Source organism: Ischnura elegans, chromosome 11 (assembly GCF_921293095.1).
Source record: "Ischnura elegans chromosome 11, ioIscEleg1.1, whole genome shotgun sequence".
Classification (NCBI taxonomy): domain Eukaryota; kingdom Metazoa; phylum Arthropoda; class Insecta; order Odonata; family Coenagrionidae; genus Ischnura; species Ischnura elegans.
Window position 1 is genome coordinate 12,570,092 of NC_060256.1, and position 27,873 is coordinate 12,597,964.

The 27,873-nt window shown below is 40.7% G+C and overlaps 1 protein-coding gene and 1 non-coding gene across 2 annotated transcripts in view; one reads left to right on the forward strand and one right to left on the reverse strand.

The window, feature by feature from the left end:
- The window catches only part of LOC124168385 (steroid hormone receptor ERR1-like), a 285,285-nt gene that overhangs the window by 164,938 nt on the left and 92,474 nt on the right, over positions 1 to 27,873 (reverse strand). The window contains exon 2 of the mRNA XM_046546599.1: positions 16,509 to 16,678. The gene's annotated coding sequence lies outside the window, so the exon portion shown is untranslated. The remainder of the gene's footprint in view (positions 1 to 16,508; positions 16,679 to 27,873) is intronic.
- On the forward strand, positions 24,021 to 24,104 carry Trnal-uaa. Its single transcript has one exon. It is a non-coding gene; the product is annotated as a tRNA-Leu (tRNA).

The window sequence follows — 27,873 nt, forward strand, 5'->3', positions numbered from 1 at the left end:
TAGTAATTCACTAAGGTATTCCATTTCCATTTATTGGGGATACCCACGATCATCTGATTCCAGTTTTAAAATCTCCCACCGGAGGAACAAAATATCTAGAGGTCAATTCCGTTAAAATTCAAGCAGAGGGTTCAGTCTCACCATATATTTACTTTGGAAAATATCCCAGATCTTGTTGATCAACATTAACATATCGACCACTTTAATTTTTCCAATTTTATCAATTTTTCATTAGAATTAGAGCCATGTAAAAACACCAAAAACGTTCATTCTGATGAGCTGGGCGAAAACGGCCAATTTTCAAATGCCTATAAATTGAACAATAATGATACTAAAATGCTGACCATATCTTTAATTTAATTGCGCTTAATTTTCACTAATTATTACGAAAAAAAGTTTTAGGTTGGATGGGACGCAAAATGTAAATTTTACAATTTGTTAAAAAATCACAAAATTATGTCAACTTCTTGATTTTTTCACAACCATGGAAAGTGCTGTAAGAACAAAAAAGAACTTGACGTTTAGTAATTACAATGGTAAAGTATTTTCGAATACCTGCAATATCGTTTCATTTTTATCGAAATACACGTTAACATTAAAAAAGAAGAACTTTGTGCTTTCACTTTAAAATATTTATTCGCGACCATGGTTTCAACGTTAGACGTCATCATCGGGTTATCATCGTTACCTGATGATGACGTCTAACGTTGAAACCATGGTCGTGAATAAATATTAATGTCAAAGCACAAAGTTCTTCTTTTTAATGTTAATTATGAATCGCTTTCACCAAGTTACGCCTCAAACAATCAATTTTATCGAAATACACGTTAACAAATGCATTTTTCATATGAACCAGCATCCATTTTAATGGGACGATGTCTTCAAAATCGGAAGCAGAGAGTTTTCTGGGAGGAAATCGGTCAAGCATAAGTGTCCTGTCTGTCAGTTCGATCCGGAATGCTAATCCTCACTGTCCCTTCCCTATGCTAACTAGATGCTTTGCCTTGAGGTCTCGCGTCCTTCGCCTTCCCTTACTTCCCTTAGCCACTCATTAGCTCCTCCGTCCACCTGCCCTGCCCACATCGAATTCCCTCCGCTAGCTTCCTTTCTTCCGCAGCCGCGTCTGGATGGCCACTTTATCATTCACCTCCATTCCGATCGAAAGCTTTTTCACCCCTCTCCTCTGAAATCACGGGACGGACGCCCAGGAGAGTAAAAAAATATATACGAAATAAAACAAAAACAGACTCTCAAAATGGTCCAAATTCCAAGCCTCTAATGAGGGCCGAGACAATCAGGGCTGAATCTCATTATTGCGTCGCACCCGAGGGATATCTCCAATGATAGATCGAATATTTGCTTATACAGGGGTCCCACTCAATCTAAATTATAAAATTCACGGTTTTCAGATAAGCCATTTTAGGCAGAAATATTGATCACGTAACAATCATCGGAGACACGTAAACTACAAATTTAACAAACGCGACACATACCGTGAATTCAAACGCAGCAGCAATCAAAGTGCTATCTCTTCTGACGTCACATAACATTTGCATAATTCAGCTCCGGCCTACGGTTGTGAGTGAGAAAATGGTGGGACCAGGGTGCCAGGGAAGTTAAGAAGAGTCTGAATTTTTGCAAGTGTTCATGAACACTTTGGTTACCAGTCTCCCGGCTTTGGTACAGGCTTAAGTTCAATGTGTCATCATAGCACACGGACAAATAATTGCGCTTCGAATATTCGTGTGCAGATGAATCCGTGGCCATGTCTGCGCGAGACTAACCTTGAAATATTACCAGGTTTTATGACGAAATTCACTGCTTTTTCCAGGTTTTTTCACGGTATACGAAATTCACGGCTAATTCACGGTTTTAAGGTTTTCACGGTTGAGTGGGAACCCTGTTACAGTAAACTTTTTTCGTGAACTGTTTCAGCCATTGTTCAAATGATACAGATCGCTTTTTCCACAACTGGGCACATTACTTTTTTATCAATGAAAATTTCACAAATTAGACAACAGGGCGCACGCCATTGCAACGCCACGATCGCATTCCAAGTAATGCACGATTCGGAAACAATCAGGTAGCGACGGGAAAGGGGATTGAAAAATCATCGTAAAATTCATAAAATGTCAGCTATCACTATAAATTTACTCCTGGGTATGCAGTGAATGGTGTTAGGTCACAAGTCACCAAAGTAGCTCAGTAAAAATCACTCTAAAAGTGCCATGTAGATACATACGAATCGATTAATTATGGACATCATACATTTTTGTCTCGATTACCAAAAACAAAAATCATCAGTCCTCAATAATAGGAGGTCACCGACGATTAATGACAACCAAAAATGATCTAATTCGATTAATCGACACTGAAAATCATTTGACGATAGACAAACAGCTGAAGTAGAATTACGTTCTTCATTTCCGGTACTGCCGCGTCGGTTGCTGCGGTGATTACAACAGTTTTGCTGGCACTACTACCATAGTCTTAAGTTCAAAACTGTTGCCATCGCCACAGCAACAGATGGTGTAGTAACAGGAAATGAAGAACTACATCAAACAACGCGGAAATATCCGTTCTCATGAAGTAGAATTACTGTCGAAAATTGAGTATGAATCGGCAATAGAGGAACTGGATCACCGTTGATAATGTGAAGTGATAAATCGCTTGACCCACAGCAATCGATAACATGGAAAAACGGAAGAAATATTTGCCATCGGGAATCAGTTGATATATCTTAGGGTATCTCGGTCAATATGCTGGAACTGTTCAACCACGTACGACAAGAATCTTTTTGCAATTTTCCACTTCTATAAAAGAATTAAATTACGAACAGTTTAGATACATTATATCAAAAGACTTTGAAAAAAATACAGCGTATGGAATCTAGTCGTCAAAAAATTGTTTCATAAGAATGGAAAGATGTAAATTCTTCTGTAGTACTTGAAAAACAGTCGACTGTTAATAATACAAAATTCACCCTCTATTGCCGTATAATTGGCAAGCGTGCTAAAAGTCTCCTCTACTCACAGACCCCATGCATATATCTATCTATATTGGACACAGAAACTCGACGGGGGAGCTCGGAAGAAGAGGCTCTGGGTGAGAAGGAAGAAGCGCTGAGCGAGAAGGTTGGCAGTGGGGAAGATATTCGGTCCCCCCTTTCCATACAGAGGGGCCTCCACCGCCCCCCAGCCCTCCCCAACCCCTCCCTCCACACGGCTATAATAGAAACTGGAACATCTTCCCCAACTTCCCCTTCCCAACACATTCCAGCCCATTATTCAGCCAGCCCTCACTCATCATCGAATCCCCTTACGGAAACGTTCTTGAACATTAGATCCGCCAACAGTATCGCACTTCAACAACTCCTCATGGATTGAATCCGCAAGGTAGTTCGCATGCCCCACTGTGGGGTTTCCCAAAATTATCATGCCTGAGACTCCCTCTGCACATCGCATTATACCCTACGAATCCCTAATACACAAAACACAATACGTACAGTCACTCTCAAATTTTAAGACAAAGTTTTTGACGCCAATTATGCCTCTCAAGGAAATTTAATTTCCCTTATTACATTTGTTGTCCTTGGGTGTGCACCTAAGATAATTCGTTTGTCAGTGAAGATATATGAACTCAAAGGGAGAAGTTACTCCATCACTGCAAATCTATTATTCCACGTCGATTTATGCTGCATTTAATGATTATTTCCTGTGAATTTACTGCGTACTTGCCCTATTTTTCCCTCTCGTTTACTATATTCCGTATCGTTAGCATTGCATTGCATGGAGCTCCGGTTGCCTATGGGAGATAATGTACTGCTAGCATCGTTAAGGGACCGGGTTCCCGTCGTGGGATACTTTACTCATGCTTTCCTATAGCTCGCTCCTTGTTTTGTAATCATTTACAGGTTCCTTACCATCGTAAATTCGGGGCATGTCGAGCAATCAATCTAAGCCTAACACATACCGCCTTGAGTCTCTAGCGTCTCCCAGCCTAATTCTTGTAAAAAAAACTATATAAAGCTTTCTGTTCGCCCGAAGTTTTTTTTTACGAATCACGCCGCTTTCTTTTGTATTTAATTAAGTTCAAAGAGTAAGTCTTTCCGCGCCGGATCCTATATCCTCGCAGTGTATTCAAGGCGTTAATATTTATGCATAAAAAATTAAGAAGCTATCTGCATCTCACTGGTGGAGAGAATTCAGAGTGGCGACTTCAGGAGAGCAGAAAAAGATAGAAGGCATATTAAGAGATAATGGGATTTTGAAGGCCACTAAACGTTAAGGGAAGATTTTGCATGCCATAAAGGAGGAGGAGGCAGCTCCTATGGCCAAAAATTAGAACGATAAAAAGAACAAAACAAAGGCAGTAACTTTTTTTATAACCTTGAAACTATTTTCTTTCGGCCTCGTTTCACATCAACACTAACTTTAAACCGCAAAGTTGATTTCAGAGACCAGATTATAGCTCATCTCAAAATAGATCACTTGAGAAACACCGAAGAATACTCAGGATAAAGGGCTAACCACAGGCCGCAATAATTACAAACAATAGTTTCTGACAATTTAAAGAGAGTTTTAGTCTTGGAAATACTACTGAGAGCGAGCAAAGTACAGATTGTACATTCCAACAAGCATTCTATAAAGTAGGAGCACATGAGATGAATTAAACATTTAAAAATAATAACCAATTCAAAAATTGATTCAAAGCAAAGTCCATTTCATAAATACCACTACATGTCTCAGCAAAGTTAAGAGATTTCGATGCCTGACGTTGCGCCTATATGGTCATCATCAGCTAAGTTAACAATCCTAAGATTGGTTGACGTAGCTCTCAATTCCACTCTCCTTTTCGCTAGCGAAGTATTTATTCTCTTTTACATCCTTCATTATCTATGCAAATCATTCGTGGCCGTTCCTCGTCCTTCTTCCTTTCCCCCTGTCCTTCTACAATTGCTTTCATCAGGTCATTATGCCTCAAGAATTCTCTTTTCTCTCACTCTTCTCAGCACTTCCTCACTATTTAATCGGTCGACCCATTTTATCTCCATTTCTCCGGTAGCATCACATTTCGATTAGGTATTGTTTGAAAAAATAAATTTACGCACAGTAGGCAGTGGGAGAGCTCAAGTAACATCTGGAATGCGCTAGCTCATGCCCATAAAAAGGCGCCTTCTCTAATTCCAAAAACGCATTCTTAACTACTTCACACGAGCCAGGCAATGATTAAGGAGCGTGATTCTCGCATTTCCAGTAGAATCGGGTGTCTGCAGCTTATCTCAACCCTCGATTTACGGCGACTGCCTGTAACAATTTAATCAACGAAATTGATGAAAAGAGATTGCGTGAATTGGCCTTGAAAATGGGTGACGAGACGGAACCCGAAACGTCGGCACTCTAAGAATTTCTCACCCGCGCGGGGACCCGAGAAAAGTTTATTTATTCAATTGGGTGAACTTTTATCGGGTATCCCACCGGTTGAGTAACTCTCATCTACGTCTAAACAGACATTTCGATGAGCGAGTCACAAACAGTTATCATCCTCATGACTTTTTAACGGCCAAGTGTCCTAACTGATTGGAGCTACTATGATAAGAATAAGATAGCATTAAAGATTAGCGATAACAATTAAAAAAACAGAAAAAATTCGCTTTCTGTTGACTCTAATGGAAAACTTAACGTAATTTGACACCAAAAGAATGCTCAATCAGCAACTCCACCGCTAGTCACTCAACAGTGGACCAAATTTTCTTCGAATACTGCAAGGGACAAATTGCTAATTACAATATGCATATTTTTAAATCGTTCCCCTCGAGCCCGACTGCTTTCATTTCCTTCATTCAATTCGTATGTAAAACATCTGTGCCGATTCCCCTCTCCACAGCCACGTAAGAGAGTGTACACTCTTCTTCTCTTTATCTCTCCCACCCTCCCCTATCCTGGGCCGGTTACAGGGGAGGCGGGGGATGGGGAGGACCTAGGATGGGGGGAAATCTTCAACAGCTCTGACATCCCCCTCATTCCCTCCCTCCACCCCCTCCCTTCCCCACCCCCCGTGGCCATGAAATTTCCCCTCCGTAACCATCGCCATTCCCCATGAGCCCAAGGGATTCTATCGAGTTTCAAGGGACGAGCTTCGGAAGAGAATCGTAGGCGAAATCTCTAGCCACCAGTCGACGTTTGTCGCGAAATCTATGCAAACCTGATGATGACGTCTAACGTTGAAACCATGGTCGTGATTAAATATTAATGTGAAAGTACAAAGTTCTTCTTTCTTAATTTAACTATGCAAATTACTCAAGCGACATTCCTGCAGTAAATATTACACTTCCAATTTTGAAGCACTGAAGCTGGAACGGTTGTTTTGTATTTTTTAAACGAAAATGGTACACATACAGCAAGAATGCCTAATTAAAGTGCACAATAAATTGAAACAAACAAGCAGACTGCAATTACAAATCAAACAGTATCAATACAAAACAACAAACCTATTACGGAGGCCGCATCCTCAGTATTTAGCAAGTTATATAGTCATTTTGCATTAAATGAGGTGATGCCAAATAAGTTTATTTATAAATTGATAACAAAATGGGATCAATGTCAGTCGAGAGATCATGCCAATAAAGTAGGTGATACAGCGGCACCGTATAAAAACAGACGAAAAAATTATAAGAATGAAAATTTACCCGTGAATAAATCGTGAGATATCCGCAAGGTCACTCTATATCTGGAATAAGAGTTAAAATTATGTTAACGATAGATACGATTGACATTAAACGATTATTTCCGAGAATTAATTGAATCGAGTTGCGAAAAAAAAGCGCTGTCGAAACCGTGAACACAACATGACGCGTCCTGTGACGATTCAATACCCAAAAATATACATTACCAAACGAATGACAAGAATTGAAGGTGAATAGTATAGAAGTTGTAATAATTGACGCGGAAAGAACAATGCATACAAAGAAAATTTTAACCATCCATTAAGTATCTGAGGTGATTTTCAGCACTGTTATAACAAAGTAACGTATAATTCAATGGCATCGTAGTAGGAATCAATTTTCTTCAACCTTTTAGTATGCATTTTTAAATATAAATTGACTATAATGTAGAATTCATAATAATATTAATAAAAGTTCAAAATAAAAACGCTGTCATTGATGGAATATTAAAGACAAAGTAAAATTAATATCTGACATTTAATGGCGGTTTCGTAAGAAGTCGGTTAGTTTCGATGAATGAAAAACGGACAGTCCGGCTGTATGATTGTCCATCCTTGATTCCTCTAGAATCTATGTTGAAACATTCTTAGAATTAGAACCGTAATTTCGGAGCAATCCTCAGAGATGAACAAACATCATTGATTTCATTTAGAAGGCTGTATCTGTTTCTATCAGCGAGCCAATATTGCGAATGGAACTAAAGATCATAAATCACAAAACAGTTTTATTTTAAGCTCGAATCGCAAAGCAGTGACCGTACTAAGATTCGTACAGTAATCGTAGTTGCAACCAATTATCACGTAGCGACAAAAACAATGAACTGAAAGATGAGAACTAACATTGAACGCAACAATATTGTGTGGGTTATAATGGCGTATACAGTCATATTTTCCTTTATAAATTATAGTTTTCGAAAGAATATAAGCCTAAAGTTTACTCCTAAAAATCCTAATAAATTACCTCTTAAAATGATTTCGATTTTTCTTCCGGCGAACTGCGTTAAAGAAACCTAATTATGTTATAGAAGTATCCATCGATATATTTAGATTTATTGTACGAAAACAATGCTTAAGTGGCACAAAAATATGAACTTTCCAGCTACGAGTAGCCTCAACCTAGTGACATTATAGGGATCTAAACACCCAACCCCCATATCGACAACGAAGACTCTACCTTTAATGGTAAAGATGAAATTGAATGCCATATAGTTAAAGAAGACCTACCCTCAGTGAAAATATAATAAGAAATGGTAACTTTTAAGAGTAATCCCATAAGAAAAATTTGATAGTGTGGGAACTTATCATTGCTAATTTTTTAATATTTTATGAGAAATTCTTCCACTAAATTAAGCCCGACACCCTATTTAAATAAACAGCTCCGTTCATTAAAACGTTACAGGGGGTAATTTAAGGTCCTCCGGGTCTATGAGTGAAATATTCCATTATTAAAAGCCCTAACCGTGTATCCATGGAATACAGACTATGAATAGTTCACATGGCTGTCGCTAGATACTATTATTTTCATAACTATCGGCTGCAACCAATAGATTTTTGAATTTTTTCAACAAATGACAATTCCAAGTCGAGTCACGCCAGTTGCTGTGAACCTGTAGCGGCCGGCACAAAAAGTTCAACTCACTAAGGTACTCCAAGTAAATTTAAAGAACTTAAGAGTACATGGCGATATTTTGAGAAACCTTGTAACAGGTAGCATAATAACAGAAAAACTTTTGTATGATCCACAGAATATAATCATTGAGCGACCTAGTTTTCAACAACTTATGTACTCTTAAGGTGGAATTATTGATGAGAGAAAATTCATACTATTTTTTGAGAAGAGTGGTGTTCAGAAATCGGGGGAGGGATATAATGGCAAGAGCAGGGGCGAAAATTGCACAATACTCCTTATAATCCCTTACCCAATTTCAAAACAACCCGTCGATCTCCAAAACGTACAAATTTGCTTTAATAATGCATAGTTCCACCTTGAAAATCACGTAAGTTGTCGAAACCTAGGTCGATTAATAATAATAAAATTCTCTGGACTATACTGAAGTTTCTCTGTCTCCCTGATGCAATTTTAGTAAACTTAGTTGTTACAAGCGGGACGCGGGTTCGATGAGTATATTTTTGCATTATTTGCTCAACAGTATGAAGCAAAATACTCCTTGGAACACGAGAAATGTTGACAGAGAACCACGAGCGTAGCCAGCGATGGGAAAGCGCACACACACACACACTCAAGCTCCCAATCGCCATATCGATGCCCAACTCTACCGCTATTGAGGAAAGGAATACCACTCCTCCCCACCCCACCACCCAACTTCCCCTACCGCCCCCTGCCTCGACTTCCTCCCCCTCCCCATAACTCTTCTTCAAGTTCAAGGCCAGTCTGAATATAGGCTGCCTCCTCTTATGGGGACACATCCAACAACGCTGGGAGGGAGGTACGGGAAGTGGCTGGAGGGGGATCAGGGGGTGGGGCGGTTATAGGAGAAGGGGAGAGCGCCGACACTGTGGATATGCGAGGGAATCGAAGAGCTAGAGCTTCGCTGCTAGCCGGGTTCGGCCGTTAGGATTCTCATAACTCTTTCCATTTCCTCTCTCTCTCCGCTTGCATCACAGAGGCCCTCGCTCGGTTCCCCCAGCCGCGCTTTTCCACGCTCCAAAGCTCGTATACACCCAAGCCCAACCCGCCCCCGCGAACCCCCGACAAGGGGGATTAATTACGGCTGCCCTCTTCATTGCAGCAACCTGCAACGCGCACGGAGCAGCCAAGTGCGCAAGAGAGGCACGATACTTCGAGTGGCACAAGATTTAGTTCACGTCTACTCACCCTTAAACTACTTACGCCGACGAGATCTTAATCATCGTGCACAAAAATCTTCCTTGGCTTAATATAGCCAAGACCTTCTTCTTCAGTTGGCACCTTTTTTTTCTTGGTGCTGGTTTGTGGCAACTCGCCCATCTTACAAGTTCTCCACCATCCTCTTCAGCTGGCAATATGATGCTGTGCCCATATCTCTCATGATCTGATTGATGTATGCATGTGATGGTCTTCCTCTTGTCTTTCTTCCTTATTTCGCCCCGTCAGTGACTATTGCCAGAAGGCTATTATCCTTAGGCTTATATATTTGCTCTTCTTTCCTTTGGGCTATGCAGAAATGCTTATGTTTTTTCTAGCTCTTCGGTACACATCCTCATTTGTTACACGATCTCGCCAACTGATCATAAGCATTCTCCTACAGCAACAAGCCTCAAGAGCCATCAACTTTTCCTCTTCCATCTTTCCAACTATCCATGTTCCACTATCATATAAAGCCATCCGCCGAACAAACGTTTCCAATAGACTTTTCTTTTTGTTAAGGTCTATAATTATGGAAGTAAATAGATTTTTCTTTGCCTGAATAATCCTGCTACGCATTTGTCAATTAGTTTCATAACAGTTCATAAATATTTCACGAAATACAGCTCAGAGGCGAGGCTCGAGATGAAGTGGGTGGTCAAAAACTTGTGCGGGAGGAGCAGTTCAACTATTTGGGCAGCGCTTTTGAGGAATAAGGACGCAGTAGTCAGGAAGAGAATTGCGTACGCTAAGGAGGCATTCATAAATAGGATAGAGATGATCGTTACGTGGGAGTATACATGAGAAGCTGGAGAAGAGTGTCATCTGAAGTGTAGCACTTTACGGCGCGGAAACTTCCGCGGTACTTCCGAAAGAGGACGAGAAAAGGCTAGGATCCTTCGAGACGTGGGCGAGGAGGAGAATGGATAAGGTGAAGTGGAAGGAAAGGAAGAGGAACAACGAAGTGCTAGACATGGAGAGCGAGAAGGCGAAACTTCTACAAGATATATGGAGGAGGCAGGCGGATTGGATGAAGGGAGTACAGAGCCGGGAGCGGATAGGAAAATCCAAGTTGGATTGAAGAGCGTAAGATAAGCAAGGAAGGAGAAGGGACAGAACAGTGGCGGACACATAAGGGGGGGCGCGCGACCGCTCTTGCAGGGCCGCCCGCGTTGCCCAACATTACAGATCCACCATTGTAACTCTTTTATATCTTTAGATGGCATTGTCTAGTATATGTGCAAAATAAGTTTATATAAAACTTTCTTAAACTTTGCATGTGACTTGATTATTTTTCATTACGATAAAAGTAAAGACAGCACAAGATTCTTTTGGCGCCCCCCCCCCCTTAATTTTTTTTCTGAATCTGCTACAGGAACAGAATAGAATTTATAATAGAATAAAACTGAGCCCTTATTGTGAAATGAAGAGACAGTTACAAACAAGGCTGGCAATACGCCTCGGTAGCTTAACTGGCTAAAGCTCTCTGCTGAAAATCGAAGGATCCAGGTTCGTATCCCGGTTGAGGCGAATGATTTTTTTGTCTCTGAGGATTTTTCCCATAGTTTGTGCATTGCGAGTGACTCCGTTATCACCGTGGCTAGTCCCAGTATACTTAAAGTTATTTTTCAATTACGCATAGACTAAATGCGTTATTAAGGCTAAATAATGGTCCAAACACCAAAAATTTCTCATGAGTAGTCCTAAGAAACTCTCCCTAGACCACTACTGTCAAACATTTCATGAGCCATCCTGCACATGCGCAACCTGAAACACCCGTGTCACAATGGGCTCCTAAGGTATTATATTAACAGTGGTTCCGATATATGTTGGAATCGACTGCCACAAATAGGCATACCAGCTTACGTACACGATCAAAGAGTCTTATCGATAGACATTGCCAGGGGCGTAGCCAGGATTTTCGTTCGCGGGGGGGGGGGGGGTCCATGGGGGTCCAAAACCAGGGGGGAAAATGTTTTGAAAAACCGGGCTCTAAGTAACGGGTTTTCAACTAATTTTAACACTTTCATAATCGAAAAACTAAATTTGTTAAAGAAACATTTTGTAAATTCCTGAATTTTCAATATTTTTTATTCTTTGATGAAGGAAAATAATTGTGTTTTTTATATTTCGGGGGGAGTCGGCTACGCCACTGGACATTGCTTTGGGCTAAAATTAAGAGGACTTTCACGATTTCCCCAACTGACAACAGCGAACTAGCCGCTGCGCACGCTTATCTCAACCCCTTAAGTCGTTACAACCCCTTAAGTGTAGCATACTATGGTCAAGTTGCTGAATATGACGAAGCTTTAGCCGGATGGTGGAGGGTATTCTGGCGAGATTCAATGACAGCGAAAGTGCGAATCATAACGACACTGCGCGCAGCTGCACCTGAAAGCTTCAACTGAAGCCAGGAGCATGTTTCCCCATTACACCTGTTGCTCGTAGCGCTGGTTTTGTACGTGCAACTTTATCCAAAATACTTTTCGGGAGTCGGATTAAAACGGTAATGATTAATTGTGATGGCTTTACCAGATACCACGGCCAACCTGGTACCACGATTGCACTATTGACGAAAAAGGTAAAATGTCCTTCCAGCTGAATAACTCAATCATAGAGTAAGGCTAAACGATTGCAACTGATAAATTTCAGTAACGAGTACCAAGTACCGATTACTTCGTACTCACGATTACGAGCTGTATATACTTCCATCGACGATTCCTTTTACTAACGATTCCCAGATGAATCCAGTTGCAGTAATTGCGGATACTTAGCACTTGATACTTCTGTTTTTAAGTAACTAGGTACACATACAAAAGTGAGAACCGATCCCTTTGTAGCGACTACAGAATTTTAAGCACATATCTACTCAGTGGCGCAACTAGGAATATGCTTTGAAGGGGGATGGAGGGCCTGGGGTCCTCCGCGTCAACGGGGGTTCCGGGTAAATTTTTGAAATATGACATGCCAGGAAATGCATTTTACATCAATTTGGCACTAAAAATTTAACTTCAAGCAGATGTAGCTATTATATGTCATAACTGGACAATAGTTTTATATTCTTTTTTATTTATCTGAGATTTTAGGGGGGTCTATCCCCTCATCCCCCCATAGTTACGCCACTGTATCTACTCATTAATCATAGTGCGTGATGAAACGGTGTTAAAAAATAAACTATTACAGTCGCTATGGGCTACTTTCCTTGAAGGCATTTTTTTAAATGTCGCAGAGTCCGCCAGAAAAAAAAATCAAGTTACAAGGTGTTGTGACCTTCGATTAATGAACATCTCCCCAATTGATCAACCCCCGCAAAGTATTTGTCCTTAATTCCTGGTCCATAACGCCAATACTGGTTGCTCACGAATATCCTGTCAACATTAAATACAACTTTAGCGTATAATGCACTTCAAATAGCCATTATTGTGAGATAAAATACATTAAGAAAGCCATTGGAAGTAAAAAAAAGACGAAGAAGATGAGTAGAATACTGTGAATACTCAAAGTTAAACTCATTATATGAGTATTTGATTACAGTACGAGAACATGGTCTCCTTAGTTTCCTTATTGCCGGAGCTAGCATACTAACTGTTCTACTTGATAGCCTCAACACGAAGAAAATTTAATTAATTTCATTTTTTTTGTTTTTAAAGTTCTTAATAACTGATTTTTAATCTTAATACTGGTTGATAGTGAATATTAAATTAAATGCCATAAAATTAATGCAACTTTCGCGTATGATGCGTCGCAAATGCTCGTACTTAAAGAATATTGGTTCTTACAATATAAGTAACACCAAAAACGAGCAGCTGTTGAAAAATCCTCTCCTTAAATTCCAGTGAAGGACACGAAATTAGCGGACGAAATGACAAACTGTACGTATTCTTTGCGGCAAGATTCCTCAGGGTAGTGTCATAGGCCCACTCCTATTCCTCCTTTATATAAACGACATTGGCGAAGTAGTACACAGTAAGTTACGATTATTTGCAGACGACGCTGTAGTTTACAGAGAAATCCGTTCCAGCAAAGATATAGATGACCTAACGATTGACCTTGCTGCTATCCAAGCTTGGTCCGATGCTTGGCAGTTGGAATTAAATTTGAAAAAATGCGTCGTAATGAATTTCTGGAAGAAGAACAACTCCATACAACGTAGCTATATGATTCGGGGTACCCAAATAGAGACTGTTGAATCCGTGAAATATCTAGGAGTTAGACTCAATAATGATCTATCGTGGAATAAACATATTCGAGAAATAACCGGTCAAGCTAATCGTAAAATGGGTTTTGTCAAAAGAATATTAGGAAAGTGCGACGACAAAGTGAGAGAAATTAGCTACTTTTCCCTCGTTAGACCACATATGGAATACGCTGCCAGTGTTTGGGACCCTCCTGAAAAAGGCTTAATAACAGAGTTAAAACGCGTGCAAAGAAGAGCTGCCAGGTATGTGAAAGGTCGTTCCGATTAACTTGTTAGTATAACTGATCTCTTAGATAAACTCGGATGGGAATCTCTGTCGGACCGTAGATTGAAAAATAGACTAAACCTTTTAGATAAATTCAAGAGCAGTGTCTTTTCTGACGAAGTTAACCATATCTTACGGACGCCAACATACTACGGAAGATCAGATCATATAAATAAAATAAGAGAGATAGATAGTAGAACAGACAGATCCCGAATGTCATTTTTTCCACGATCAATAAGAGATTATAACGGCAGCAATAGAACTCGTAAATAGATTGCATGACTTGTGGTGTAGCCTACTAACCTATGCAAAAATTAATGCATGTTTTTTAATTCAATTATTATTTCTAACAGCATATAGTAGTATAGTTTGTTAGTATACGGGACGTTTTTTGGACGATAGGGTGTGCATGTGGGAGTCCAAATGCATGCTGCATGCTGGTGATTGATCACCCCCTGCCAAACCCCCTAGAAGTGGCTCGCAGGGTATTATGTAGATGTAGATGTAGAAGATTCCAGTAAGGTTCTTCTACCATCCCCAAGTGCTGAGGGAATCTGTAATAAAGCTGAGAATAGGGTGGTTTCCTGTTATTTTTTTATTGCCTAAATCGAAAGATTATTACTCCTGGAGTACGTATTTCACGCTTTAAGATTTTTAAATGACGATATCTATTTTTCGCGATTAAATGAAAAGTGAAAATTTTCAAGCGCGCGAAAACGCGACGGCTAAGTATGAATGCTGGGTAAACTCCGCTGCCGCATGTGAGGTGACCTTGGGGCGAGGCTTTGAGCGCTGATACGACGCAGGATGCTAGCAAGTAGCAGAGTACCCTGCTAGCTGGCAGCGCTTGGCTTAAATAAGGATTGTTAATACCTTATCAAACGAAGGAAACTTTCCGACCTTGGCCAGTTTTAAGATTATTAAGACGTTTCCCTCAGCCCTGTGCCTCATGCATGCATTGGTAATCTCAGACGATGTAAAAAAAACTCCTATCTACTCGTATAGAAACTAGGTTCCTGTGACGTCACGTGGAGTGGCATCGCATGGGCGCCAATCTGGCCTTTTTCAAATGAGGATAAAATTGACCTTTGCCATTCGTCTAAACCGGTATTTCTAAAACGAAATAATTTGTATATTATGAATACACTAATGGTGGGTAACGAATCGCAATCAATGCCCTTTCGTTTTCTATGATGAAGGTAACTACCCTATTATTTTGAAAATTTGCCTGACCGAAAGTGGCCGCGCTTCCTGCAGCTGCAATTCAATGCTCGTCGTACACACACACACACGCGCGTGCAGAAACATTTTCAGACTGCGATTGCTCTCGCTAATCCAAGAGACGGACTCGTTTTCCCATTTAGCGGACGGCTCTCTCCGTGGCGATTTCCCACACACTCGGACGAGATGAATGGCAGCGGATTATGCCCGAGGGACGAACGGAGGTGTTTCCCGCAAATGGGAAAGCCGGCTGCAGGATAACCCGATACGACCCTTAGCCAGGTGGCCCTTAGGATCCTCTCCGGCAATATAAGCGCACGGCGCTGGAGCAACGGTTCCCACGCTCACTGGATGATACGCTACTGAGAGGGAGGTCATAGCAAACTCAATTGCAGGCTGTATCTCACAGAAAAAAAAAAGAAGTGAAGGTAATATCCTACATACCTGGGTTCAATGCAGTCATACTTCCCATAAAATTTCTAAATTAGAATACAAGTAAGTTTTTAGGTATCAAAGTTCCTCACAAAATTCACATTCCCATTATATTGGACCATAATCGTGCATCCATAGTTATTTCTTTCCAATCACATTTAAAATAGAAATATTTTTGAGTTAAACAGCAGAAATTAAAAACATTAAGACATATCACTGCATTTTCACAGGTTGTGATAAAGAATATGAAAATGCTATAAATTATCGACGGCCTCGGAGGCGGCGGGGTTAAGTCTCCGGCTTCGGGTAGGTTGCCACTATCCAGGGCATAGATGTTCGTGCACGTGTGAACACCTCGATGTAAAATGGCCAATATGTGCTCTATTCGGTGATACGTAAATAAATGCAGAAAATAAAAGTGCAAATCTCTTTGGCGCAACCTAACCCAATCTACCTCAACCGAGGAGGTTGATAAACCAGAGATTTTATTTGCCAGATTGTCTACAATCTTGGACCGGATACATTGGCCAATATTCTGATCATTGGGTACACTTCTCGACGCTGGATTGTGGCAGTTAATAAGCAGACTTCCGAGGAGATTTCCCATGGAGCACACAGATTAGCGAGATAAGGCCGAGGTAGGCACGATTAGCTCGAGAATCGGGCGCAGGTGTTGTCCTGGGGTTTTACGGATCGGTTTCTGCGGTAACGAATCGAGGAGGAGAGCCACGGAAAATTCCCCAGGCCTGGCCCGCTCTCCGTGGTTTGATCGATACGAAAACGCCGCCACCTCCGCCCCAAAGGCCGGCGGAAGGCTGACTCACCTTCGATGCTCTTCGCCAGCAGAATCATTCGCTCCGCCGAGGGGGCATTTGACGGGCGAGACAAGGGATGCGGCCAAAATGCCTCCGCTCTCCGTCAGTCCGCTATCTCTGGGTCATAACCCCAGCGGATATCACGCCACGCCCACTCGCTGGTCGGTCATTTTCGGCACCTGGAGGAAAAAATGAAAGGAAGGTTCATAACAGAGGATAACCCTAAGTACGAGGCAGTGGCGTAACTAGGAATATGGGTGGACGTGGAGTTTGGGTGGACGGTGGGGAAACCCTATCCCCAGGCAGCTCCGGGAAATGTTTTTGAAAATTGAAATGTCTAGAAATAAATTTTACATCATTTTGGCACTTGAAAGTTAGCTTATATCAAATGCAGTTATTATAATTCAAAATAGACAATAGTTTTTAATATATTTTTTTTAATTTCTCTAAGGATTTGGGAGGGGGAGGGTATATCCCCTTCATCCCCCCATGTGTGGGCGTTTCCCTGCAGTGGTTTTTTTCTCTGAAGGATACTACACCCTTATCCTAATGTTTTTTTCCCAAAAACAGAAATCTTTTTTCTTACAAAAAATTTTCACATATACTTGTCTATCTTGTTTGACATTTCACCTATAGTGTATATCGTATATTTTTGTATAGCAAACGTTTATTTGCCGTTTCTAAATATGTTTGAATTGACGATATCGTGGTGTGAGGTGGAAGAGGGGAATTATTAGTCTCAACCTCCCCCGAATAAAGACATTAATTATTATTATTATTATAATTCCGGAACCCCATAATTCATGTGTTACATAGAGCCGTTGGTACGAACATAATGAAATACATTATTCTCCAGCAGGCCGATAAATATGTTGTCGCCCACCGCGCGTTCGTAGGGGTTTACAAGAGTCGCCACTCGAGCCGCTGGACTGTCAGGGTGATCCGAATTTCATGGAGAAATAAGCTATATTTCCGGGGTATTAAACCAAATTTATACTCGTAATTACGATAATATATCGATCATATAAAACTATGGATTATATGTGATCGATAAAATCAATTGCTGCCCAATGCTATTTTGAATGAATGAATTAAATTGTTTTCCCCACATATTTTTTTATTATTAAATCACGACCGTGGTTTCGACGGTTAACCTTACCCATGGGCCAGAAGGTGAGATTAATCGTCGAATCTATAGTCGTGATTCAATAATAAAAAAATCAGTGGAAACACAAAGTTTCATTAATTCATTCAAAATGTTCAAAAAATTCCAAAAAGTATCTCCGAAAACCACCAATTTTACTAATTGCTATTCCTCGCTATTGCAAACATAAACCTTCGACATACTACTTCCACATCACCATGTCTCCAGTCTTGACAATTTTGACTATTTAATGATATACATCATGATTGCTACAGCTGTGAATTAAATCTGGCATTTTTCAAGTTTGTATCTTTCCAAATTCCATATCACAATATGGAATTCAAACCATCAAACCCAATATATATTAGACTTTTCCATAAGCAGGAACGCTAAGTAAATTTGAAACATTGAGAAAACACTAAAACCAGCCATCTAAATCCAAGGTCTTAGACTGGTATAATCAAGGCGAACTTAACATTAAAATACGTTAAATGGAAGCCGGTATGCCTAAAGGACTTTATACAAAATACATCGATGACATATATAAAAATGAAGGTATATTATGAGAAAATAGGGAACCATTATCCTCCGCAAAAAATAATAATCAACCATCAATATAATACGCCATTTCTGGTCAGTTAATATGAATAGTCAAGTAGCATGTCCCGTTGACGACAGCAGGCATTCTTCTCAAGGGTGATTCAATTTCATTCACGGTATTCCGACCAGTAAATTGGCAAACATTCACATGCTCCAACGCAATACATTTCCCTTCCACATGCATTAAAAATGACAAGCAAGATTCTTGTCCGGGGGGCCGTTGGTATAATCACCTTATCACAAAGAACGTATCGTTTGGCCGGTAGTTCGGTGCTATCCACTCCGTTGATAATGCGACTCAGCGAGCAGAGAAGGCCACTTACATTTAGAATCGCTGAAGAACATTCGCTGTCACCGCTTCAAATAGAAGCGGAAAACACAGCGTGGAAAACTGGTGGGGGACACTCCACAGTCCACGTCTCAAGACATTTGAACACAAGACACGGCTTGGCAAACTCGGGGATAAGATACGAGAAAAAGAAGAAAACATCAAACGTGCGAACTCGACTTAACAATGACGGGGGGAATGAAAAATGGAAAGCGCTTCAAGATAGTAAACAAACTATTATACGTTTCTCTCCACAAGAAATGGAATGTCACTGAGCTACCAACGAAAACCATACGAAGGAGAATCGAGTGTTGTAAAGGCCGTTTTACACGGAGCACGTACTTGCACAATCTGACGTGTGTACGAAGGCGCAGTCAAAATTGCGTCGTGTAAAGCGGTGAATTGCTAGAACACATGCGAGAATGCGTGAAAGTGAGATGGCAAAATAGCCCGTTCATGCATTCGCGCAATTCCACGCCATTTTAGAAATTAATGCAGTCCTAACCTGCGCAATTCCGTGCCCCGTGTAAAACGGCCTTAAAGGATAACGAGAAGTATGAGGTAATAATAGAGAGGAATCACCAGTGGCGAATCCAGGATAGGGACAAGGCGGGGAGTGGGAGATAAAATTCCAGCAGTAGTGGGGTCGGAGAAAAATTAACATTCTATCTAGTGTAAATTGGATACCCAAGGGGGAGGCTATAGCCCCGTTGGCCCTCCCCCCTAGATCCGCCACTGGGAATCACAATCCCGCCTTGAATGTCTTTTTATGAACACTTGAAGAGAATAACCCAACTTCTAAACAAATCGACATCTCGAATACTACGCAAGTTTGTATTTTGTACCGCGTTCGAAAAAGATCAAACACGGAAGATTAAAAAAATCATACCGGGAAAACCTCATCATTATCAACAATACACCGAAGCCAAATACCAAACTTTGGTTGTACTGCTAAATCATCGCGTGACACCTGCTCAGTTATGGATAGATTTATACGAAATGAGTTTCAAGCTGACACTTAAGAAGACATTGCAATACGTTCAATGGTGTCAGGCTCAACTTTGTGGAAGTTGAAGTTCACAAAAAGTTCTGTGGAAGTTGAAGTTCACATTTGTGAAGACATTGCAACGCTTCTGAATTTTTTTGGACGCGATTTGAGAGGAATCTTATATTAAAAATTTCTTCCAACACAACCACCACTTGTAACCAAAACGCAGTCGGAAAGGATTTCAAATGCAATGCGTAGACACAGGTCTCACTTCTATCTTTACAATCCATTCAGCGGGTAACACGAATCCGTCGCTGATCATGATTGGTTTCCTGGCACAAGTAGTAGGGGGCATAAGAGGATATGAATATCCCTTTAGGTCGTTATTTTGTGGTGACAAATTACTCGCGTAACACTCGTACAAATTCAAATTTTCAGGGTAAACAGAGCGGACCCTTCCCAATATTTGCCCATGTATCAAATATTAAAATAGGCTGTGAGCCGTTAGAGACTCGGAGGTCGTGTGCTAGGCTTATACATATTACTTGAAAAATTTAGAAATGATATCTTTCAGAGCGACAAGGTACACATCATGTCAGAATGATAATCCCACAATAGGGTGGTTTCCTGTTATTTTTTTATTGCCTAAATCGAAAGATTATTACTCCTGGAGTACGTATTTCACGCTTTTAGATTTTTAAATGACGATATCTATTTTTCGCGATTAAATGAAAAGGTGAAAATTTTCAAGCGCGCGAAAACGCGACGCGCAAGTATGAATGCTGGGGGTTTTAGGACACTAACTTTACAAAATAGAAACAGAATGGTCTAACGAAGTTCCGCATGGCATCTAAAAAGGTCCTTTACTGTTAAGGGGAAAAACAAATTCCCATACGTTCGGTAAAATGTCTCTATTAATTTATCGTATCTGTCAGACCTGGAAATATAGTGAAGTTCTCATACAACGTTCCCCGAGTCGCTCTTAAAGATATCTATTCTTACTTGCTCAAGCAATCTAAGCCAAGCACGCAGCCTCCGAGTCTACAGCGGCTCCTAGCCTAATTAGTTTAAAATCCGAGTAGAAGTTTTTGCCGAATTGTGCATCTTCCCTCAATATTTTAATAAGACCACGGATTAAGTTTTTCTTCGCTGGAAACTAAAAAAACGGAACTTCTTTCTAACCCAAAATAATTTGGATGTAAACTTTTCAAATTTTACATTAAGTTAAGAGGCAAATGTGGAAAACGGTTAATTATATTTTCCCTACAAATTTCAACGTGATACCGTACGTTTCAAGCGAGTAATCCGTCGCCAAAAAGGCCGGTCGAAATCGAGGTAGACGTCCTTTGTGTGCATTTTTCCCATCTCTCCTTCGTTCCCCAAAGGAGGTTCGAAACTTAAGACTTTATAGTTCAATTTATGGGCTTTAATAACTCTATGGTTGGAATATACTGGAGGGGGCACCACTGGTGCAGAGCGAGGAGCGAAGTGTGGCAGGAATGGGGGTGCTTGGGAAGGACAAGCCACGCCCACTTTGACCTAAACATTGGCAATCACATAAGGGTCAATGCTTACTTTTTAATGAAATTTGTGGTCATAACTCGTTAAGATTCCGGTTAATTGGGACATATCGAGACTTGTGCACTTTTCCCCAATTAAGCGGCTGTCCCAATTAGGCGAACTATACTGTATATGGGCATAAACAAACGTTGAAATGCTGGAAAGAAGACTAAAGAATGTTTATATCGCAACATAAGTTTATCAAACTATTATTTTGATTAATAAATCAGCGAGTTAAGTTAATTATCCATCATTTTTAAGAATTATAACAATTTAGTTAAAAAATATTTTTCACAGCCTCGGGCGACGCTGAATGTCTTCTACTAAGTCCTATAAAAGAGAAGTCCTATCCTCTTGCGGATAGTATAACAACAAGAGCTTTCAAAATAGGGTAAGAATAGGAACATTTGTGAAAAATAAGAGTAAATCAAAGGAGTAAAATAAAAAAATAATATTCTGAAAGCAAATAAAATTTATTTCGTCGCGAGTATAGTCTATGTCGCCGACTCATGGCCCAATAAATCGGCATGCTGTCCCAATTAAGCGGAGAATACTCTGGGATATTCTATTGGGTTCTGTTCTTCAAGATCTGCCCCAATTAAGCGGCTGCCCCAAGTAGCCGGTGGACCCATTAAACGGAATCCACTGTACATTAAAATAAGATATGGAACGCACACCGTTAACCTTTTTCTTACTTCATAAACAGGCTTCGCGAAGTTATGTCTCAAACATCTTTTCCCAGGGAAAAATTATAATCTATCACCACGGTTAGGTTCTACAACCAGCTCGGCTGAAAATAAAATTTTACGAGCTTAAACTAGTCCTTTCCCTGCACTCATACTGGCCATCATCATCACCGGTCAACAATCCTAGGATTGGTTTGACGCAGCTCTCCACTCAGTTCTCCTATCAGGTAATATTTTCACACCTACATATTTCTTCTCTTTCACATCCTTCTTTACCTGCTCCACACATTTTGTTCGAGGTCTTCCGTTCTTGCCTTCCACTTGTCCCTCGACGATTGTCTTCATCAGGCCATCATGTCTCAAAATGTGGCCCATAAGGTTGTTCCGTCTCCTTGTTAAGGTTTTCATGAGGCTTCTCTCCTACTCTTCTTAGGACTTCCTCGTTAATAACTCGGTCGATCCATTTGATCTTCATCATTCTTCTGTAGCACCACATTTCGAAGGCCTAAATCGTTTCTTTACTTCTCTCCTACTCATACTGGTATTTAATTTTATTACAGCCAATGGAAACCCAACAATTTCCGTACTAAAGTACATTTTCAACGATATCCCCACCGGTAAAGTGGCTGTAAGGACACAGAGTTTATACATTAATAGAGGTATCGCGTATGATGGGAAATATCCGAGCTAAATACTAGTGATTGTCGTAGCATTTTTCACTTAATGTAGCGCAGTTTCAGTACAAAACTTAGCCACCTCAAACTATCAGTCGGAGACCAAGTCCGAAAATTATCAAACTATGATGGCGGCACTAAGATTATGCTAAATACTCGGAAACACCGCCTCCTGATATTTCAACCTCCTCCATTAACCCAAACAATATTCCAGCACTGCTTGTCTGTCACCGGCTTCAAATTGTCCTAAGTTCTCGAATTAGAACCTGAGAGCGAAAAACGGCGTTGGTAACACCATTAGCATCAATAAGTAAGGACTTAACAGGCCATGCGATTAACAGTTTTCTTTTCTAAAGACGCGGACAAAAACACGCTCGGATAACCAGTGCTGTAGTTTGGCCGGTACGGCGTACTCCCTAAAAGCCATACTCGTTATAAGCGTACCTGCTACACTACCTTTTTAAATATGTAAAAAAATAGCCCTACGGTCAATTTCCCAATGGATTTCAGATAGAAACATCGGAAATAATTAGTTTTTTTGTTCAGAGTTATCTCGTGGCACAACTTGGAACTAATTGGGCCCTTAAGAGTTGGAGTTCGACATTTCAATCGCGCCCGGATGTATAATACATGTAAGCTCAGCTGAAGAAACAGAATGTCGAAAATGTGAGCCACTCAACGAAGTCCACTACGAGTCCATCTGGAACCTCATAAAGTGCTTTTTGGTTATTTTTTTCCAAACTACAGCACTGCGGATAGCACAAAACGGATGGAGATAGCGCGGTCAGGCGAATAACGTGGAGGATGGGGGACAAAATATTTCCTTTGCTTCATCCCAGCTCACCCTCTATTCGCTTCCCAATCGTTTGATTACCTCACCACTTAAGGCTCTTGAATTCTCAAAGATAACCTTGTTAACTCAGACCTGCTGCCCCGCATACACTACGAGACGCATGGAATTCCACGTGATGCGAGGAGCAACGGAGTTCACAGCATAGGCAATTTGTTCTACGGAACGCTCTGGTTCCATGAACAGTTAATACATGATTCGAGAATAATTAGAATAAATAAGGCGTAATGCTCTCAGAATAATTTCTTTCAGAGTGACATAAATGACATAATTTTGAAAAAAGTGTTAATTTCCAGACCCCGATAAAAGCCATAAAAAATGAGAGATATTATGCCGAATTGTTTGGTATGGTAATTCGGTTTGTAAACAGGAAAAAAAAACTTATAAAAACTGTCACTAAAACATACCAAAAGCACACCTAATGCTTTAGCAATAACAATTTAATGATATAAATTCATTTTGCGTTAACGGCTAGTGACATACTACCCCTCACCACAAGCATATAGAAAAGGCTTGATTGATTGGTAGATGTCAAAGAGAAGTGATTACGAACTTTATTCATTTCACTTAAATGGTAAAATTACGAGGAATTGATTCACAACCTTTGGTTGACTTCATAAATTATTAACTAACGCCAACTTCTCTACAACCTTCCTTAATTACCTTACCTTCAATCGCACATTCCAATATCGTTAGGTTGGCCGAGTGGTCTAAGGCGCCAGACTTAAGTTCTGGTTCCCGAAGGGGAGCGTGGGTTCGAACCCCACACCTGACAAACTTTTTCTTTAGTAAAATCGATCCAGCCTCGGAGGTAGCGGAATAGAGTAGGAAGGTTACCTAATCCCCCATATCTAGGGTAATTGGTGCTTATGACATTCAATTTTTGACTACTTCTTAAAACCCTTGATGCGACCCATACCTATACGACTAAAACAAAAAAAAAGGAAGGATGAAAGCTTCAGGGTTCCTCAGGGCTGATGAGGATGTTGGGAAAATCCTCCAACGAAACGTCGGCCTACAAATGCAGACCCTGACACGATTGGAAACCCGAGAAGCTTTCATCCATGCTATTCACCGGGAAAATCTAGTTTTTTGGAAAAAATATTTATTTATTCGTCTAAAAACGTTTTCGCCTTAAAAATAGTCCCTATTGCATATTATGCACATGTGTCAGCGCTTATGCCAATCCTCGAAACACATCTCAAACACCTCTGGGATAGCCTTTATCTCTGCCATCGATTTCTTTCAATGTCATCTATGCTTGTAAAACGATCTCCCTTTGAGATTCTCTTCATTTTTTTGGAAATAGGGCAGAGTCACATGAAACTATGCCTGGCGAATATGGAGGCTGGGGCATCGTTACAGCATTGTTTTTGGCAAAATATTCATGAACAAGCTATAAAGCATGAGTCGAAAATCGCCGAGAACATAGGAATACGTCTAAATTTAGTGGCAGCCACAGATAAGGCAAACAATGAATACAGATGAAAATTTTATCATACTTCAGGGGCATGTGTACCAACATGCGGACTTTGAGGACCTTGCCAACCTCGCTGTCACCTATGACACCCGTCCTTGAGGGACGGGTCCGGCGATTATATCCGAGGCTCGTTTAATCTAGCTCAATGTTTTCAGGGAAGAGATAGTTGGTACGGTATCCCACTTCCATTCCAACAGTGTTTTTTACGTGACTCCATCATGTGGACTACCTTCTGTCTAGTTTCCACCCCTCGAATTATCTGGTACGGGAGGTCTTGATTCCCCTGCCGGGAATGATTGCAAATTAATCCCGCTGATGTAGTTCTAAGGGTTGCGCAAGCCTTTCCACCCCGTCAAGGTTGAAGCCCAAGGGAAAGGGTTTACCAGCACAATAAAAAATAGAAAAAAAATCTCGTTATGCTTTACGTGTCTGAAATGGGAAACATTTTCTGAACGCATTACCTGATCCACTCTGACCCGTTGGCTCCGGGAGATAAAGTGAAAGGAGAAAAGAAAGGCCCCTGGACGCACGTCACTCGGCTCCCTGTAATCTCACCTCTTCGGATGACTACGCGGACGTAACTTTTGCCGTAATCCGTGCCGCTCAATAAATTCCGTCGGGCCACACCCCCTTTTTGCCCGGGGGGCCCGCAGACGATCACCCCGACAACCACCTCCCGCCGTAAAATGTCACCGGTGCCCACTCAAAAGGGGGGGGGGGGAAGCGAGAGGGCGCCCGATAGTGGGGGGAGGGGCAGCGGGTTGAAATATTCGGGGATTCCGAATATCAACCTCGGGAGGCTGCTTTTGCCTGCTCTGCGTCTTGGAGACAACGGATTGAGGTGGTCCAAATGATACCTTTCCTCAGCCATGAGAGAGAGTGGCACATTTGTGAGGGCAGTGGCATTCTAAAGCTCTCTGAAACTTGGACCACTGGAAAAATTTATCAGAACAGAATAAAGACCTTTATAATCCTGGTGCTGGAGGAGGATGCTGAATTTAGGATGGACGGATAGGTGAAGAAACGAGGAGGTACACAGAATAAACTATTGATACCGAACGGATAGATATGGGAATTCGTTTTTCCCCCGAACCATAAAGGACTTTAATAAACGCTAGTCCCAAATTCGTTAGAGGACTTCATTTTTTTTTTCTATAAACGGCTGGTGTCCTAATACCCCCTGCCATACGCCTTTAGGCGGCTTGTGGGGTATTGTGTAGATGTAGAATGATAGGAGATGAAGAAAGTAAGCTATGGGCCAATGCGTGCCAATGATGAACACGGTAGACATGCCACGTAATGAGAAATCTAGCGGGTGACGTAATGGAAGAAAAAATTGATGGTAAAGTCCCTAGAGTAAGACCAAGGGGCATGATCAAGAACGATAAGGTGAAGAAGAGCCTAAGAGAAGCAGAAGAACTACTTTGGGATAAGGAGAGACTGAGAACTACGTTACCAATCTTTTATCGCAATACTATGAGGACTGACTTCGTTTCCATCGAATTCTTAGAGCAAAACCAAAGGTAATACCTCATATATCGACCATGGTAGGTTAACCAATATTTACACAATATCATGCAAGCAAACTCACAGGTGTTGTGCAGGGGTTTGCAATTCGAACGCCATTAGCGCCCCGCATGTTATTAACAAAAATAACAGGCATAAATTTGTGCAGGTGGCACTAGCTTCCACCAAGCAGGCAACACAAGACTAAAACACAAATACACTTACATAGAGCGATTACATTGCCTACGGTAAGAAATTATCATTATAATACCCAGAAAAACTAAATTTTTGGGCCATTTTGAAAGAGGGTTCCACCACCTCTGTCCTGATTCACTACACCACTAGTAAATGGCATATGGACATAGAATGCTAAGGCAAGACATAAGACAGTGAGGTAAAATCAAATTGTAACGAGAGAAACACACACCTGAAGGTTGTGAGGTACATAACTTCCACCAAAACCTTCCTGAACCTAAAAATTGATGGCAATAGTCATTTATAAGAAAAACTATTTACGCGATGAGTGAGTACTCAATTGTGGTACAGGCCTTGAAGTGCCTTGGTGGTTCAATTCGGTAAATTAAGAATCATGATTCGATAGAATTTTAAAAATATTTTCTCCGTTAAAGAAGAGATTCTTTTTGTCTATTTAAAACCTAATTTGAACGATAAAACACTATTTACAGATGATGAGATTAAGCAACACACTGAATTCTTCATCAGCTCTGTACGTAAACCACTCGCACTAAAAATACAAGGTGAGATATACAATGTAATTATTTTGTGGAAAATTATTTAGAGCATTCTTCTCGGGATTTCCACCAGTTTTAATCGTCTCACATCACTAACGTTCCTACTGACGACTCGTCCATGGTCACCGGGATGAGTGGATTAGTTTGACTTAATAAATCAACGATATTCTGTAAACTCAAACTAATTCATTTGTCCATATGAAAATGGACGAGTCGTCTGTAGCAATGTTTGTGATATTTTTTATTTTATTTTTACACAAACAGAAAGTCTGCCAATTTAAAATGCACTCATAACAAATAAAAACTTTAAAAAATAAGATAATTACAATTACGAATCAAATCATGATAAAATAGAAAACTAAAAATGGTAATTTCCACACTTATATACAAAATTCCAACAGACCTTGAAAAGGAAAGACTTTGAAAATGACATAGAATGTCGAATGCATGGTCGTTAGTGGAGTTTCATACCAACAAGTAGAAATTACCATTTGTAGCTTATATTTTATCATGAATATATCGCATTTCCACCGAGTGAATTCTGCAAAAACTTTCATACGCTCGAATCGAACAGTAAAAAAATAAAAACACGACGACTTAAACAGTTGGAAATCCCGAAAAGACTTCGCCATGAAAAAGGAGGCAAGGTGACCCTAACGAGGCCCTCGCCCGCCACAGCTGTGTTCACGGCCTCGGGTGTTCGTTCTATCAGCTGCCGCCACACGGACGAGGTGGGCGAAGGTCCAGCGTTCGCTTTTATTTTCGGAACGCGGCCCGAAGCGCCTTACCCCTTTCTTTCCCAGCTG